Raw genomic sequence first — 17,322 nt, forward strand, 5'->3', positions numbered from 1 at the left:
ATAATAATGTACTTTGAAGTTCCTTTCTGCAGTAGATCGATACAAGCTTGACGGACGGCGAAAAGAGTGAATAATTTATCTTACCCCCGAGAGATCTTTCTTTATCTTGATATACTTCATTCTCCTGCTTTTTTTGTTTCATTTTTGTAAGTTCTTTTATTCGCTGACACCTCTTCAGCTCCTCTCCTCTTTCCCCTTTTCCTGCAGTCCTAAATATTCATTGCTTGCATCACGGCCCTGTGTTGTCCTGTTTGTTTTCGCTACGAAAGCACTGTCAGCAAGTTGTCAAAACGCATGGGCTCACACATAGAGAAAACTTGTACTTTTCTGTCACGAGTATTTTCCAATCAACAGCGTGCACCTTGTAGATTAGCGTCAGATGGATTCTACCCGTCCATTTATCGAATGAGCGCCCTCAGAAGGCCAAAGATCTCCGATGGATGATGTTGATCACACAACCCTCCAGCATCACCTGAACTTTAGGGCCACCCCGACCTTGTAATCAAGAGATCCCGGGTTCGATATCCGGTGGAGGCACATGGCGTAGTGGTTCGGATCCCTCTTTAAACTGTAGATCCAGTCCTCAGCCTTTCTGTATATCAAGTGGTCTTAATAGGAACAAAATCAAACAAGCACACCCGAGTTAATTCTTCTAAGATTGTCGGTAACTAACAATCGGCTCACTTTTCCTGAATACGCCCATTCTAGAAATGGAGCTATTCCTTATACGAATGCCCCATTAAAATTAAACTGGTGCACCAACACTCAGCCTATTTGCACCACGCACCTAGGATTTTGCCAAAATTCTCGACCCCTTCACTTTCTGCCACTCTGGCTAATGGCAAAGATGAGGATGAATGGTGATTAGATTAGATGAATGAACAAACACACATGAATCAACACATTTCCTACTTACTTAAGGTATAGGCGCCAAAGCCTCGTTAGTCTGCAAGAATGCAGTCCAGAGTGTACTGCGTGGAAGAGAGGTTGACCCCGATGGTAACTTTGGAGAAGCATAATTAGTATAATACATAGGTAGGTAAGTCAGTAAGTAGTTCACAACCGTTTATCTTAAAAAATACTATGTGAGACACTGACGTGAAAAATAACAGCATAATCTCCACCAACATTGATGCACTTATCCCATCGCTTTATCATTCCCCCAAAACTGCTGCATAAAAGTCTTTGGGCTGCTGTCCCAGTTATAGTCGCACCTCACGTTCAACATCTTCATCATCCGGAAAAAGTTTGCCGCCACCGTGCGCACACTTTTCGGAAATTCAAACTATCGTACATTATGTTGTAGGCTAAAGCATATCACCCTGTTGCAGTTCCTTTCCTGTCTATCGTCACTCTTCTGTCAGCTCGAATCATCTCCATCCACCCGTACCATGAAGTACAGTCCTCGAGTACGGCTGCCATTTTTAAACTGAGCTGCCAATGCGCGACTGCTAACTGAAAATCATCAAGCTGAATTGTGCTGCCATCTAGTGACACCATTAGAAACCACTCACTACTATTTTCAGCTATCCCACATCAGTTTGTGACCTATTTACTGACTTCCCCTCGTACAAAATTAACATGGCCATTTTGTTTTTGTTATTTACTGCGTGTTTCGTGAATAGAAAGGAGTGCCCGACAGCGTGACATAGGGGAAAGAAAGGAACTTCTCTCGCCTGAGCCGAACACGGCATATGCATTATTGAGTCACGGGTTCGTATCTCTCCTACAATGAAGTCGTAAACGAACAACCTCCGGAAATTACGATGAATGAACTTGATTACTTGCGGTCCATGTAACCTGGATCTATTATTTATCACCCCGGTCGCCGGGTCTTTACGACCCTGTAACGGGGAATGGTGTGTTACGCAAGGGAGGACACCGCTAGAGTAACTGAAGAAATGAGCTCCTCCAAGGAGAAAGGGGAGGGGCGAAGGTCTGAGACGGAGAAGTTAAAGAAAGAATCGGGCAACAATATATAACGCATTTTAAAATCGTGCCGTCTGCTTTTTATGGGTCGTGACGTCACTTCCACCATAGCCATGGGTGTTTGCCTTCAAGGAACAGACACACTGCCTGGCGATCCATTAGCGAGTACTGAACCGCATATAAAGTATCGTGAGCAGAATTTGCATACGTAAAGAACCCTCTACGTACAACTTAAATTCCCGTACTTATAAGGTTAGAAAAATGTCCTGCGAAATGTCTTGTAGAACTGTCATATTTTCACACCAGCTCATTTGCGCACACATTCAATGCGAGTCTAGCGCTTGCCGTTACTGGCGAGACTCCTCCTACTCGGACTGTTTTCTGCCTGCTTCTGCGCATATTCTGCATAACGTCACAGGCTCCTACCGTTTTGTGTTTTCTATTCTGCGCAGGCGCGGATGATATAATACACGTCACAGTTCGTGCTTCTTCTCAGCAGTAGTCGTTCATTCATTACAAACCTTGGAAATACTTCATTTTCTGTGATGGATGTATGCAACCACCTCGCACAGTTCCATGGTTGTCCTAGGCGCGCATATGTGTGTGTGTGTGTGTGTGTGTGTGTCGGAGTACATGCCACATAAAACCGAAAGTACGATATGAAAACAGTCATGCCAATAGAGACGCTGGCAGGGTAAAATCATAAGGCTTACCCGCTTTTATCCCAGAATTATGAATAAATCACCATCCACAAATTTTGTTGCTGATCGATTTTTAATGCATTTATGTTATACAAAAATTCATAGCTTTTGTTCATGGGTATTCACACTATAGAAATTGATCTTAACATGATTTAGAAAATAAATGCAGTTGTGGCGTGTCGTTGCATACACGTGTGATAGACGTGCCATTTTGCATGGAGACGAGGTCTGTTTTTGCAAATTGCATAGAAGAGGATTTCGCCTTCAAGTCCTGTGAAAGATTTGCCTGTGTTAAAAGGCGACACTCTGTAGTAGGAAATATATATTATTGGACAACAAGAAACTTAGATAATGAATAGGCCTACTCATGTCCTGGATGATAGACATCGCCATGGAGAGATTTGACAAGAAGAAATACTTGAATACGAGCCAACCGTTCTACTATGAGTTGGCATCATCTCCTTTTCACATGCTAGAGAACCAACAATAACTTTGGCATTTCCGAAATGGGAGGGGATGTTGGGGGTAGCGATGGAAATTGGGGTATCCTGCGTGTAGTTTATGGCTTGGTTCCGATCACGGAGGATTGGTGGTATCAGATCTACATTTCCATCGACATGCTTCCTCCTCCAATCATCAGCGTCGGAATTAGTGACGTATTGCGGAGCTTGAACGCTCAAAGCAAATGATGTGATCATTCTACTTAATTGAATGCGTTTGAAACCACGTGTTAAATTAGCCAGACAACAGAGGAACGGTTCCCTTTCTCCAGGGCATTATAGAGGCATTTAATCTTGTTCCATTCGTGGTTAATGAGACATATCTCTTGTTATGCCTTACCTTCCGTAGGATTTTCTGTATAATGTTCTCATTCCATTTTGAGGTACTGTCTGTTCCGGTGAAGTCCATGTTATAATTAATTTTAAGTTTGAATGTGAGGCTCAGAGGGGGAGATTTGTTTCATGCAGATGTTCAAACTTTGGGCGTCATCTCAATTTACGAACTTCTCGTCCACTCTTTGTCCCCCTCTTCCTTGACCCTCTTTTCCTCTTCCTCGCCCCTCTCTCTCTCTCTCTCTCTCTCTCTCTCTCTCTCTCTCTGTGTGTGTGTGTGTGTGTGTGTGTGTGTGTGTATGTGCGTGTCTTTCTCTCTCATCCTTTCCCTTCCTTCTCCTCCTGTCTGTTCCTCTTCTCTTCTCTCTCGCTTGTTTTTCTTTCTCTTTCCCTGCTCCTTTATCTATCTCGCTTCCCTTTCCTTGCTTTCTATCTCGCTTCCCTTTCCTTGTTTTCTCTCTCTCTTCACCCCCTCTCTTTATCTCTCTTTTCCCTTCTCTATCTCTCTCGTTTTCCCTTCTCTCTCTTTTCTCCTCTCTCTCTCTCTTTCCCTTCTCTCTCTCTCTCTTTTCCCTTCTCTCTCTCTCTATTTCCCTTCTCTCTCTCTTTTCCCTTCTCTCTTTCTCCCTTTTCCCTTCTCTCTCTTTTTCCCTTTTCTCTCTGTCTTTTTCCCTTCTCTCTCTCTCTTTTTCCCTTCTCTCTCTCTCTCTCCTCCTTCTGTGCCTCCCTATGGCGTAGTCGCCTTGTAATCAATAGGTCCAGCGTTCAATACCCGATGGAGGCACATAGTGAGTGGTTCGGATCCTACTTTAAACTGTAGGTCCAGTCCCGATTAGCCTTATCGTTCATATAGTGGACTTGAAACCCACTCAATCAATCAATCTCTCTCCCTCCTCCTCCTCTGTATCCCTCTTTCTCTCTATTACTCCATTTTTCCTTGCCTATCTGTCTGACCTTCCCTTTCCTGTTCCCTCTGTGTGTGTGTGTTTTTTTTTCTTTTCGATCTCAAATAGAATTACATTTATTACAACAACATTTAATATAGAAGAGGAAGTTCAAGCCTCATGGGCGGCTATTTTCAATACGATATTTTCGTCATTCTCCGATCACTCCACTCGCTCTTTGCATTATCAAACCTCTTTCTCCCTCAACTTCCCACTTACAGCTAGCCAGGCGGTACAAACACCGGCTGTTTCTTAACTAACCAACCACACTTTTTACAACGCAAGTTGTAAAATATGTAGTGTGTAAATGTGATACCACAAACACAATACATTGTGTCATAAACTCGCCAATTGTGGTTAAATTTCTAAAAGATGACTTGGTCCATGGAAACAAAGTTGAGCCAATTTATTTTAGCACATGCTTCACTATTTTACATCTTCTTTCCCTGACAGTGAATTTCGGGAAACCTGACGTTTACAGCACCGTCCCTCATTTGCAGTCTTTTCTTGGTGGCTTCTTTTAACTTCATTTTTCATCTCCAATTTTTTTAAGATTGAGAGAAAGGAAGACGAGGATGGGTAATTCGTCTTCCGCTAACTCTGTCACGTGACTAAATATTCGCAGATCTGTTCATCAATCTTTCCCGGAGAACTTTGGGCGTTTTAAATGTTTCATCCAAGTCGATCTTGCTAGTCTTTGGAATCGTCTGAGATTTATATGAATCATCTTGCGCTGCGTAAGAAGAGCATCGGTCATTTGGGTACCTGTGGGGAGGAATCTCTTCATTATATATATTGAATGGTACAGATGGTCGACATGATGAATATGTGAAGCTTTACATGTCCACATCAGCCCATCATGGCAGGTGTGCACATGTGCTCAAGTACCTTTACTTGCTTACTCTGCCTGTCGGTCTTTTGCCGGCTCTGCGCCCGGACTCATTAAGAAGTTCTCTACTTTAGATCTCGCCACCGAAGTTCCCGAGTTCGAATCCAGGCTGGCCGTGGGTGTTTTTTCGTGAAAGTGTCCCTTCGTCAATTTCATGTAATCGTCATTCATCCTAGTTGTCGTGATTAGCCAAAAGTAGAACAGAAACGACGATATAACAAAAATACAAATACACACTTGACCTTAACCACATGGAACTTTGCCATAAGGAGAGTTCTGGTGTATGTTGTGAAAATCCCGGCTCTGGGTCAACATATTTTGAAGAGAATTCAAGGAGACGTTGCTTGAAGTTCACTTTGTGCAGAGAAGGGCTAATCGGGGCTTGATCTATAGTTTAAGGTGCAATTCGAACCACTGTACAATGAGCACACCGGGTATCGAACCCGGCACCCCTCGATTACAAGTCTACGATGTCAAGGAAACGTGTGAGGAAGTGTGTTGAGACTGTTGACGGGCATGTGGATCACGTTTTGCAACAAGGAAATGTGCTGTTCATCGTTCTTCCAGACTTTACGAGTACCCTGAACGCGAGATCACTTCTCATAGTATTGTTCGAACATGGGTGTCAACCTTTTAAACAGGTAATTTCTCATTTTCCATTTCTCGCAAAGTACTCTCTGTTCACCACCCACTTCGTTACGCATTGAGACCCTGAAATCATACTAGAATGAGAAATTATTGGAGGTTAAAACGAAGTGATGTTTCAGGCCGGTAACTTTAATGCCGCTAAACGAACGCAGACCCGTCGTAACAGTCTAAAAGCGGTCTCCAGGCCGAGCTGAATAAATAATATCTCTCCCCTGCCCTGAAAACCGCCACAGCAGGAACCGTGTTATTGTAAAATTAATTGCGTACTTTCGTCGAGATAAATTCTGCATGAGCCATTTGATTTCGCCCTGTTGCTCCTTCTTTTCCTAACAGGGAGAAACTTTGTTGCAAGTAATAAGCTGGCCCCGCTTTATCCATCAGTCCATTCGGTGTTCCTGTTCTCCAGAATTTGTTTTGCTTGGATACTTGTGGCAGAACGAGACCTGGTCCCCTGAAGATAAACTCCAGCTCAGAGTAAAAGTAAACACCAATTTCGTTCGTACGTTTGTGTTGATTTAAAGGCATACACCCAGTACTGCGCTGTCAAACATTAGTGCGCCTTTTCCCGAAGAAACGAATTGAAACGTTCATGAATATGTTACTCTCGAATGCTCTTTTGTTTTAGTATGGGAAGATCAGGCTGAACGTGGATGTAGCCGACCGCACGTGATTGGTCGGTGTGTTGATCTGTGTCCAGCAAGCGCATGGAGCAGCCAATCGGATTTTGGAATGCCCACACACTTACTTCATTGGAGACATAGTTTTAGAACGATTACGGTTGGGTAACATGCAAACCGGTATTGTAAGATAACCTAGAGGTAAGCTATTGGTGGCATTGCCAGAGAATTTCATGCGGCGAGGACCTCAAGGGATGACGAAATACTTTCAGGTGTTTTGTGCTTCTGTATCGTGACTTTCTGAATTTCTTCCTCGCTCGTTCTCCTTTTTATCTTTCTTTCTCTAACTTTACTTCCTTCTTTATCTTTTTCTATTTCACTTTTCCAGTCTCTCTGGTTTCTCTTTCCTTTCTTCTATTATTTTTCTCTTCTTGCCGTTGTTTTCTCATTCTATCAGTTTTTCTGTTTTCTTTCCAATCCTAACCAAACATGTTTTTCTCATTGTTTCCTCCATTTTCCCTTTTCTGCTTCTTTCCGTTCGTTGAGTAGAAGTGTGGGCTAATACTACTGCTTCGTGGGGGCTAGAGCCATCCAGGCCCCATAGTGGTGACGCCCCTACTTCGAGACTAATCTTTTAACTACAAAGGATGAAAATCCTTCAAACTGATACACTTGTGCGGGCCTCCCCGATGGCGTAGTGATAAGTCGCCGCCTTGTAGTCAAGTAGTCCTGGTTTCTATACCCGATGGAGGCAAGTTGCACTGTGGTTGTGATCCCACTTTAAACTTTGGGGCCAGTCCAGATTACCTTATCTGTGCAGGCATTCAAACACAAACTCAGACTGAAAGTTGTGAGTAGTCTTATACGGACTCGCTATCGAATTTTAAAGATTCTAATCGTGCCTTGGCCTGGCTATAGGTGTTTGTTTCTCTCCGAGTGTTCGTTCATGAATTCCATGTAATTGCCATTTCATTCTCGCCGTCGCGATCAGGTAAAAGTTCAAGAATATCTACGGATACTAAAATCGAAGTTCACCAGTAAATCAACCTTTTCATCGCCACGAGAAACGTAGAGGGTGAAGGAAAACGTTTAAAATTAAAATAAAAACTGCTGTATTCTCCAGTTCGTAATCGTCGCCGCTTCAGAAGTAAAAAAAGAAAAAGCACCGCAGACATAACAAGAATTAAAAAAACACGCGTAGTACAGTCGCCGGCAAGAAAAAAATATAGATCTGGAAATATACGCTGTCGTGGATGATGCCTAACGCTAAGGGGAATAACGAACTTCCAATAGAAAGCCCAGTAGTCTTAGGCATCACATATTACCCTATGCAAGGGACCTAGTATTTCAGGATATATTTCTATTTTTTATTGCGCATGACTGTACAAGTAAGAATAATACTAATTCGACTTTATCGGCTGCCAGAATTTATTTGCGTAGGGTCCAGGGCAATAATTTATTACGAATTCTTGGCGGCCTTGGGCACCCTGTTATCTACCTACTCCAAATTTACTGTCTTGTACTTAGATAATAAAGCTGTGTATTTTTGTCTCAGGAGAGTATGTCATGTTAGAGAGTTGTTATATATTGCCAATATTGTATACAAACCTTGTAAGTTCCAACCATACTTTATATTTTCGGAGTTTAATAAAGCAGATGGCCCGTCGCGGGGGCATCTGAACCCAAACCGGTGCTCTGTGGGTGTCTATTTAATCATTCTCATCATCGCGATTATCTGAAAGTGAAAGAAAAGCGACGATAATTTAAAAAATCAAATCATTATTTGCGTAGGAATAATGAGATTTTGAGAGTTACACGTTGAATATTTCTACTGCCAATCAAACCAGTCTGAAAATTAATAACAGTGATGGGTACAAGTTGCTATGGGCTCTAAAACTGGCGCTCCTAACCTATAATTTCGCTTACTTCTAATAATATATGTGTGGTTAGTTTAGGATGCCCAGGTTTAGAGCTCAACTAATATTAGCTGGATGTGCGTAGCACCAGGCCCTGACTGTGATAGTCTAGATCTACATAGAAATACAATTATATAAATGCTTATTGTTGGACGAATCGTGCTCTTTTTTTATTTTAAAGATAAATTATTGTTTTGAGATTTCTCTACACTGTACCTGTATTTGAACTTTGCAGTCTTAACATTATGCCTCTTATTAGAGGCATCGTGTTCTCTAGAAACCTCCCTATATAATAATTTTCGTTGTTACTACATGTCTCTGATCCACCAGCAAATTTATTGAGATTATGTTGAATGTTTCGAATCCTTGCGCATCTCCCGAGAGGCTAGAGACCAAAGTTTCTTGTCTTCTGGAGGGCTTTGATCTGCGTTACGAGATGCAACGACGTTCGATATACAATCGTGTAATCTCCGGGGCAGGGAAACTTACTAAGCGGAAAATGCTTCCTTCTCTCAAAGGAGCCTGATTTTACGCTTCCAGGGTAACGTTCTGCAGTTGATGCTTATCAACTTGTTGTAACAGTTGGGCTGAAAAGTTCGTAGGCTAACATAGTAAAAAATATTTTTTTGACAAAATTCGATTTTATTATAAAATATAGTTGCCTTCGAGGGCGATACAACGATTATAGCGGCCATACAATTTTTCGATGCCATTTTTATAGTACGATTTCTCTTTAGCCTCAAAATAGGCCTCAGTTTCGGCGATTACCTCTTCATCAGTGCTAAATTTCTTTCCAGCGAGCATTCTTTTAAGGTCTGCAAACAGGAAAAAGTCACTGGGGGCCAGATCTGGAGAATATGGTGGATGGGAAAGCAATTTTATTACGGTTGAATATCGCTAAACATTGCTCCGAATCATCAAAACGTTGTTGCTTTTGATTGATTGTGAGCACGCGCGGCAGCCATTTTGCACACAGCTTTCGCATGTTCAAATATTCATGCACAATATGTCCAACACGTTAATTTGATATTTTTAAAGTCTCAGCTATCTCGATCAACTTCACTTTACGATCATTTAAAATTATTTTGTGGACTTTTTTGATGTTTTCGTCGGTAACAGCCTCTTTGGGGCGTCCACTGCGTGCATCGTCTTCGATGCTCATTTCGCCTCGTTTAAATTTAGCAAACCACTTCTCAACGGTTGATTTTCCTGGTGCAGAGTCCGAATAATGTTTATCAAGCCAAGCCTTGGCTTCAACAGTATTTTTTTTCGCCAAAAAGCAATGCTTTATTAACACACGAAATTCTTTTTTTATCCATTTTTTCACAATAACAAAAGCTGCTTCACTCACAATGCTATATCTCACGAACTAATTATCCGGCAGCTGTGAAATTTATACACGTATCTTTTGAAGGTTAGTACTAAGTAAAAAACACATGGATTTAATTCTAGTAACGCCATCTATGAGTCAGCCTACGAACTTTTCAGCCCATCTGTTAAGTATATAGTTATATAGAGTGGAACATGCATTGTCCTTTTTTTTCTGAACTTCTATGTATGTCCAGAATGTAATCGAAACTCAGTACTCGATTGCAACTATACACAGAAAACATTCGCACACTTTGTCAGCGAGCCTACATCCTCGTACGGAACTCCCACGGAGAAGCATGCGCAGTAGTCTTTCTCCCTTGTAACTGGCGAATGAAACGCGATATATGGGTGGAGTCAGCTGATAAACGTCACGTCATTGACTGGCTTCGAAGTTATACGATGCAAATGAGGCAAGATGCTCTCTAAAGGGAAACCACAGCCACTTTTGTAATATCTTAGCATTCTCCCTTACTATTTCTAACCCTTGAAGATTTTGTTCTTGTAAGTGGAATAATTAGTGTATTACTGGGTCCTAGGACTGAAACAGAGAAAGATTTTGATGTGTATATTTTGAAAAAGGATTCCGACGAATCAATGAAGTGTATACGATACTGAAAAAGTGCTCAATATAATTGTCGAGAGAGTTGTTTTCATGCAAATTGGCGGATCTTTGAGGATATTGGAAGAATAACTTCACAATTATTGTGTACGGAATAACATGATGAAGGAGACAAGAAAACTAATCAAGAGGCAGGAGAGGAATCAAAGAATGATAGATTCATGAATTTGATGATAATTGGAAGCCCCCGTGGAACAAACCCCTTCTTTAATCCTTGAGTTTTGAGTCCACTTTAAAGCACAACTGGGGATGGGCCTACAGTTTAATGTGGGACCCTAACCACTGTGTGTCTCCACCAGCTATCAAACCCGGGACCCCTTGAGTACAATGCTTCCGCGTTAGCACTACATCATCGGGGAAGCCTTTCTTTAATATAACACTATGTGTCTTACTGGCGTTGATGCGATGGTAAAGCTAGTACTCGTGGATCAAAATCAGAGGTGTGATGTGACTGTATGTTGACAAAACAACATACAAACTCATAATGGAAAACTAATATTATTACTTACTCCATATACCATTTGCATTCTTTCCTTCCCTACATCAAGTTTCTTTTGGAACGGTATTTCTTTCACGTTTCTATGTAAAAATATTGTATTTTTTGTCGATAAGGTCTATGTTCTCATGTGTGGATATAGTCCTTAACGCCCCAGCTACCCTCTCCACGAGAGTGACGTCGGGTCAAACTTGCTGCAATGGATTATCCCCTATTTTGAAGGGGCATTAATGGGGGGGGGGAGAGCCTACTTCCGCTGGATCCGATCCTCTAACTGAGATTAATGTGTCTTTCTCATTGTTTCGAAGAGCGGGGCAAGTGCCGGAAAACTTGACAGTTGATTTACGAGCTGATAGCCAGGAGGATTCCGACCGACGCTAGGGGGAACAGAAAATTGGAAATTTCCCTCGCAACAGATATTAAGCGAGCAGAACATTGCTTGTCGCTTTCGGTAAGAGAGGGGGGCGGGTGGTGTTTCCGGATGGAGAAATTCCTAGTCTTCTAATTGCCACGAAAACACAAGCAAATGACAAGACATCATTTGTTCCGTGGAGAAAGCAAATTGGCGGTCGAAAGCCTCGCTTTGGACGCTGAAATCTGCCCCTCTTCTCCTAATGAACGTAACAGGCGTGCAGAAATTGAGGTCCTGGTGAATAATTGTCTGGGTTGGTTCCACTTTCGGGCTTGAGAAACGTGGAGGTCAGAGAAAACTTAGCACGGTTTTGGTTAATAAATTGCATCTTTCGGCATGATTGTCGTTTCATTTGTTACCATGACAGAGAATCTGACATCGAAACTCTCTTCCATGTCTTCCAGTTCATGGTCTCCTGTGTATTATGCCGTGTCATGAAGGCGCAATCGCGGCCATATTGGAGGTAATATATCATCACCACGCTCCAACTTTCCCTGTGGTTTGTTGCTCCCCGGAGCCACTGTAAGTGGGGACATTATCGGGCTGATTTCCATGTGAATTCATCCACTTCGGAATATGGACCATGGTCTCGCGCGTGGCAGCCAGACGCCTTACTGACTGCATCACCACGTGTCCATTTTATATTGTATGGTGTATATTTTTCGCCATCTTTTCTGCTTCTCCATGATAAACGGGACGATAGGGATGAACATTGGATTAGATGGTGTATGAAGGCAAAGAAATGGGAATGATTTGCCCAGAGTTTGAATCTTGTCTTCGTGGCGCATTTATACCATTCTGTAGAGAAACTAGATTTGACGCACAAAATATGTGGCTAAAACGAAAAACTATAATGCACTTAAATAGGACAACGTGGTAGGATAACATACATATTTCTCCAAAACTATTTAAAATATTGAAATGATTAAAATGTCAAAATTGTATGTAATTTATGAACTTTTTCTCTCAACGTGGCGGGTTTCCAAATCTGTTGACCAAATCTGTCTTGGAAAATTGCTAAAGTTAGTTTTTGACAAAAATGTAGAATAATATATTTAATGGAGTTGGTATTTTTAAGTCCACTTTATGCACAGTAAGGCTAATTGGAACTGGACCTACAGTTTAAAGTGGGATACGAACCACTGGGTATCGTACCCGGGACCCATTGAATGCAAGGCAACAACGAACAATATTTAAGACCGAAATATTATTCAGTAATATATTTCGCATTTCAAGATACGGTAGATCAGATATGGAACATTCATAACTTTTACTCGAGTGAAATGGTTTTACCTCGCCCCCCAATCAACCCCACCGTGGTTACGCTCTTTCTTGCCGATACATATTGAACAGTGAGAATGTGTAATATATCTTTCCTCATGATCCAATGTATCCCGTATTCACCCATCTTCCCGCTTTTGGAGAAACCTTGCTGGATTCCCAACTCTGTTTCAAAAAGTTGAGGGCGTTAATAGTACTTGGTATGTCCAAGTTGGAACATGATTTACATAAGTATTGCCGTGCGTGTGCATGCTTGTCCATCTTCAGACGTTTTGGTAAGCCAGAACCAATTTCGCAACTTGCATAGCCTAACCAATCCTGTGTCCTTCGTCTGTTATAGACATCTCTTCCTCGGAAACGGATAAAAAAACTAGGAAAAATCCAGAAATTCCAGGAAGGAACTGGCGCGATGCGAAGTGATCCCGCCTCCTTCTCTAGCGCTCTGGAATTGTTTTAGTTTTCCAGCCAGCATGTAGTCGTAGCGCCTGGAGGGAGTCGAAGAAATTTCATCGGAGATTCTGGAACGAAAGAATTTCTCTACGCTATCGATCAACTGACAGATTCTCGTAAATTCTTCGCATATTTTGTTCCGCAAGAGTGGAGGAATGAATTAAATTCCCATAAAGATTTTTTGCACTCATTTTTCTCTCTGCTCTCCGTCGCTATATAAAGCAGTCCCCTTAAGCATATTTATTCTTGCTTCATTCTCTGGTAGTACCCCCTTTCCATCTCTCCATGTTTTCTTTCTTTTATTCTCTTTCTGTCTCTTCCTCTTTTTCTGTATCCCTCTCTTTCTATCCTCTATTTCCATTCTTCCATGAGATTCCTTCTCGGCTCGTTCTCTGATAGTGCCCTACTTTCCTCTCTCTCTCTCTTCCTCTCCATATATGTTCTCCATCTACCTTTCTTTCTTCCTTTCTCTGTCCCTCTCTTTCTTTCTATTTCTCTCTCTTTCTTTCTCTGTCTTCCTCTATATGTCTCATTCCCTATCTCTGTCCCTCTCTCTCTCTCCGATTTTTCTCTCCCCTTCTTACTTCTCTCTCTCTTTCTTTGTCCCTAACTTTCTCTATTTCTTTTCCTCTTTCTTACCCCTATCTTTATTTCTTATCTCCATCTGGGTGCCCCTTTCTTACTTCTCTCTTTCTCTGTCTGTCCATTTCTTACTTCTTTCTTTCTCTCTTTGTCCCATTCTTACTTCTCTCTCTCTCTGTCTCTCTTTAATTCCCTCCCTGTGTGTCCTTTTCTTACTTCTGTCTTTCTTTCTTACTTTTCTCTTTGCCTCTCTTACTTCTCTCTCTTTCTCTCTCTCTCTCTCTCTCTCTCTCTCTCTCTCTCTCTCTCTCTCCTCTCTCTCTCTCTCTCTCTCTCTCTCTCTCTCACACACACACACACACGCACATGTACACTTTTCCATTTTCTCTTTCTCTTTATTGGAATGTGACATATGCTCTCTGGGGAGAATTGCCTGGCCTGTTTATCAAAAAATAAATGCTGAACGTTTTTTTAAATCTTTCCATTGATTCAATAGAACTTCCCCAGCATCTCTCTCTCTCAGCAAACTTCCCCCACTTGCTGCAAATAATCCTCCCTCCGTTTCTCCTCTTCGGGATGCTGCAGTGGTAGTCGCTTCCATATCCAAAACCATATTATTCCCCAGGCGACGTGACTATTGTGAGAATTCGTCATGTTTCGCAAGTGTTCCCTCTTCGTTCCCGTCTCTTAACCGTCTCGCTCAAATGTTCATTCCAGAAGACCCGAGGACGGGCGAAACGTGAAGAGAAGATTGAGGCCTTCTCTATAAAAGCCACTCTCCCAGCCTCCCTCCTCTTCAGCGCCATTCACTTCCACGTAATTCAGATCTTTCCTCGCAGTTCCTTCCAATTTCCAGCCTCCCAGGAGACACTGAAAACCTCCAAGTCCTGTCGTGGTTATCTTCCAGTGTCCGAAAGGGGTGGTTAGTGGAGATTCAGGGCCTTCGGATTGCCATCAATTTTCCTCCTCGCCGAAGACCTCCGATAAGAATCTCTCGCTCGAGCTAAGTTGCAAAAAGTTCCTCTTCCTTCCGCTCTCTGGACTGGTTCCAGTTGGAGCAAAATAGTGTTTTGACCGCTGGTGTTGTTCCCTCGGACCTTATCTGATCGTGCTTCAGAACATTTTTGTTTCCTCTGGCCGCAGATCAAACTTTTGCCTGGACGGTTTCTCAATGGTCTTCGTTATCTTTCCGTAACTCTTCCGCCAAATCTGTCATCTGAGGTTGTCTCTGGGGACACATCAAGCTATGCCTGCGTACCAGAAAAGTAAGCACACTGGTTCAGTACACTTTACCCCAGACGCTTCGGGTTCCGGGCGAGTTTAGTGATTGACTCACGGTCTCAATATCATTTATTCCCATCCTCATCGTATCGATTACCCCTAAAGTTCTAGGGCCATATAAAACTAAGGCAATCTACGCGTACGCCTGTAGAGGATTGATCCTTCACTAGAGTTTTCAATTCATTGTTGGGACGTTTCGTAGACTTGCTCTGTATCCGTATTCACGGTGTTAAGTTCGTGACGTATCAAGAAATGGTGTAATTGCTGAAGGTCTTACTACAGCTAGTTACATTTGTGTTCTTGCCCAGAAGGTTGAACGCAATGTTATTAAAGTCGAGACACATTTCAATGCTGTCCGACTATCAATGCTATTCCTAGAAATCTGGGGTCCGCTTGAGTACAATGCTGAGCATCTTGCCTTCGAAATTTCCAATTTCCATATACCTCATCCATGCGATTGTATTCGTGTAATTGCTTCCAAGTTTACTCTCAAAATACAGATCACTCAGACGTGCACAGGTATTAATTTACCAGAGATGTAGGGAAACATGTAATAGGGGAATTGGGCCCAGAACCATGCATAGCAATATTAAGCTTTTATTTGCCGAATAATTTATGTAAGTTTGAGGCTTCACTCATGCAAGTCACTGGAGACGGCGCCATCTTTCAAATGACAAAAATGAGGTTTGAAGAACGCCTGATCATTGTTACTCCCTTTAGGACGCTTTCTTCCATTTTGGCTAATTGTGACGATGAAGATGAGGGATGATGGAACACTAAGAAGAACACCAATTCCAAGGCGGGATTCGAACCCGGGATCTCTGACGTCGTAGTGCTCTGTGCCTTCCATTCTCCACTGTAGGTGAAGACACACGGCCGGGCCATGTTGGGTTAGAACCAACACATCATCGAACTCGAGGTGGATCAGGATTGCCCTCAGGCTGGTAGTGACTGAATTAGCGCCATTCATAAAAGGAAAAAAGCGATAAAATTAGTCTTCCAAGTGCATTCAAATAGACCATTATCGTGTCGGGAAATTCCGTAGCGATTGCTGGACAGTCCCCACATGATTTTGAATTTCACTGATACTGCGTTTATTTTTTAAGAGAACTATCGGGTGATCCGTTTGAGATGTCAGAAAAGTAAACCGTTGCGTACAATAGGTTAATGTGCTCTGAGCAGTTTGTTGTAATATATGTAGAAAGGATGTAAGTTTTGAGTGAGTACAGGTTTACAAACTTCAGCCGCGTGGCGCTAGCGTTGATGGTAGATAAAGTTAGTAATCACGCCACGACAGCGCACAATGTATCGTATGGGATGTGACATTTTCGACTGTTATATGCACACTAGTACAGCCACATGGCTGAAGTCTGTAAATTTGCACTCACCCAAACCTTACATCCTTTCTGCATATATTACAACAAACTGTTCAGAGATACGTACATTAACCAATTGTACACAACGGTTTACTTTTCTGACATCTCAAACGGATCACCCGGTATGTATAAGCATTGAATGGTGGGAAATTAATATAATGGACAAGTAATTGAAAGTAAGGACGTGTGTAGATAACACATGAAAATATTATGATGCTACAAATATCACATTAAGAATGTGAACACCCATAGTTTACGGTACCGAAGAGTATGGACACTCTGCCTGTTGATCACCGGTTCAGCACTCACAAAACGATGGCTGCTTTATAACAAAGTTGTCCAATTTTTTATTTTTTTGGGGCAAAAATCCATTCCCTTCCTTTCCCACCCTGTCCCCTTGACACCCGCACAATAACTTCATTCACGTTAGCTTGCACGGCTCGGAGACAGTGATGTATGCGACGTCACACCTTTCAGGTCCCAGACATGACTGGGGTGTTTCGTCCCGGCAGTAAACAACGTCGCGGGTAATCAATCATTGGCGACTGGCTCCGACAGGTGTTCTTTGCAGGAGAATTACATGCGTACTCTAAATAATTAGTCCTGATGCGTTTGCGTATTGCGAGAAAGAAGTAGAGGGGAGTCCATTGTGACAGCAGACGTGTTTTGTTTGTTTTTTTCCACGTGGGATGCAATTAAGTTGATAAAAGCTTATGTCCTGACTTGGACATGCTCTTTACTGTGGGCTGTCGTGTTCGGTGACACGGTGTAATTCTGATGGTAAGTTTTAATGGCAGGTGTGCGATGCGGTGTTTGGAAAAGGTAAACAAAAAGATTAGCTGAATTGGTTTTCGAAGGCGTCTCGTTTCAATGAATGGCAGTAGCTATTGGTTACGGCTGCTGTTTGCCATCAATAAGAGGAAAGGCCCCCTTTCATTTAGCTATAAACAAAGGTTGTGATTGTCGCAATGAATTAT

The 17,322-nt window shown here is 42.2% G+C and overlaps 1 protein-coding gene across 10 annotated transcripts in view; it reads left to right on the forward strand.

The window, feature by feature from the left end:
- The window catches only part of CadN (neural cadherin), a 1,297,121-nt gene that overhangs the window by 1,063,425 nt on the left and 216,374 nt on the right, over nt 1-17,322 (forward strand). The gene's annotated exons all lie outside the window — the stretch shown is intronic.

Source organism: Lepisma saccharinum, chromosome 17 (assembly GCF_977018435.1).
Source record: "Lepisma saccharinum chromosome 17, izLepSacc3.1, whole genome shotgun sequence".
Lineage (NCBI taxonomy): Eukaryota > Metazoa > Arthropoda > Insecta > Zygentoma > Lepismatidae > Lepisma > Lepisma saccharinum.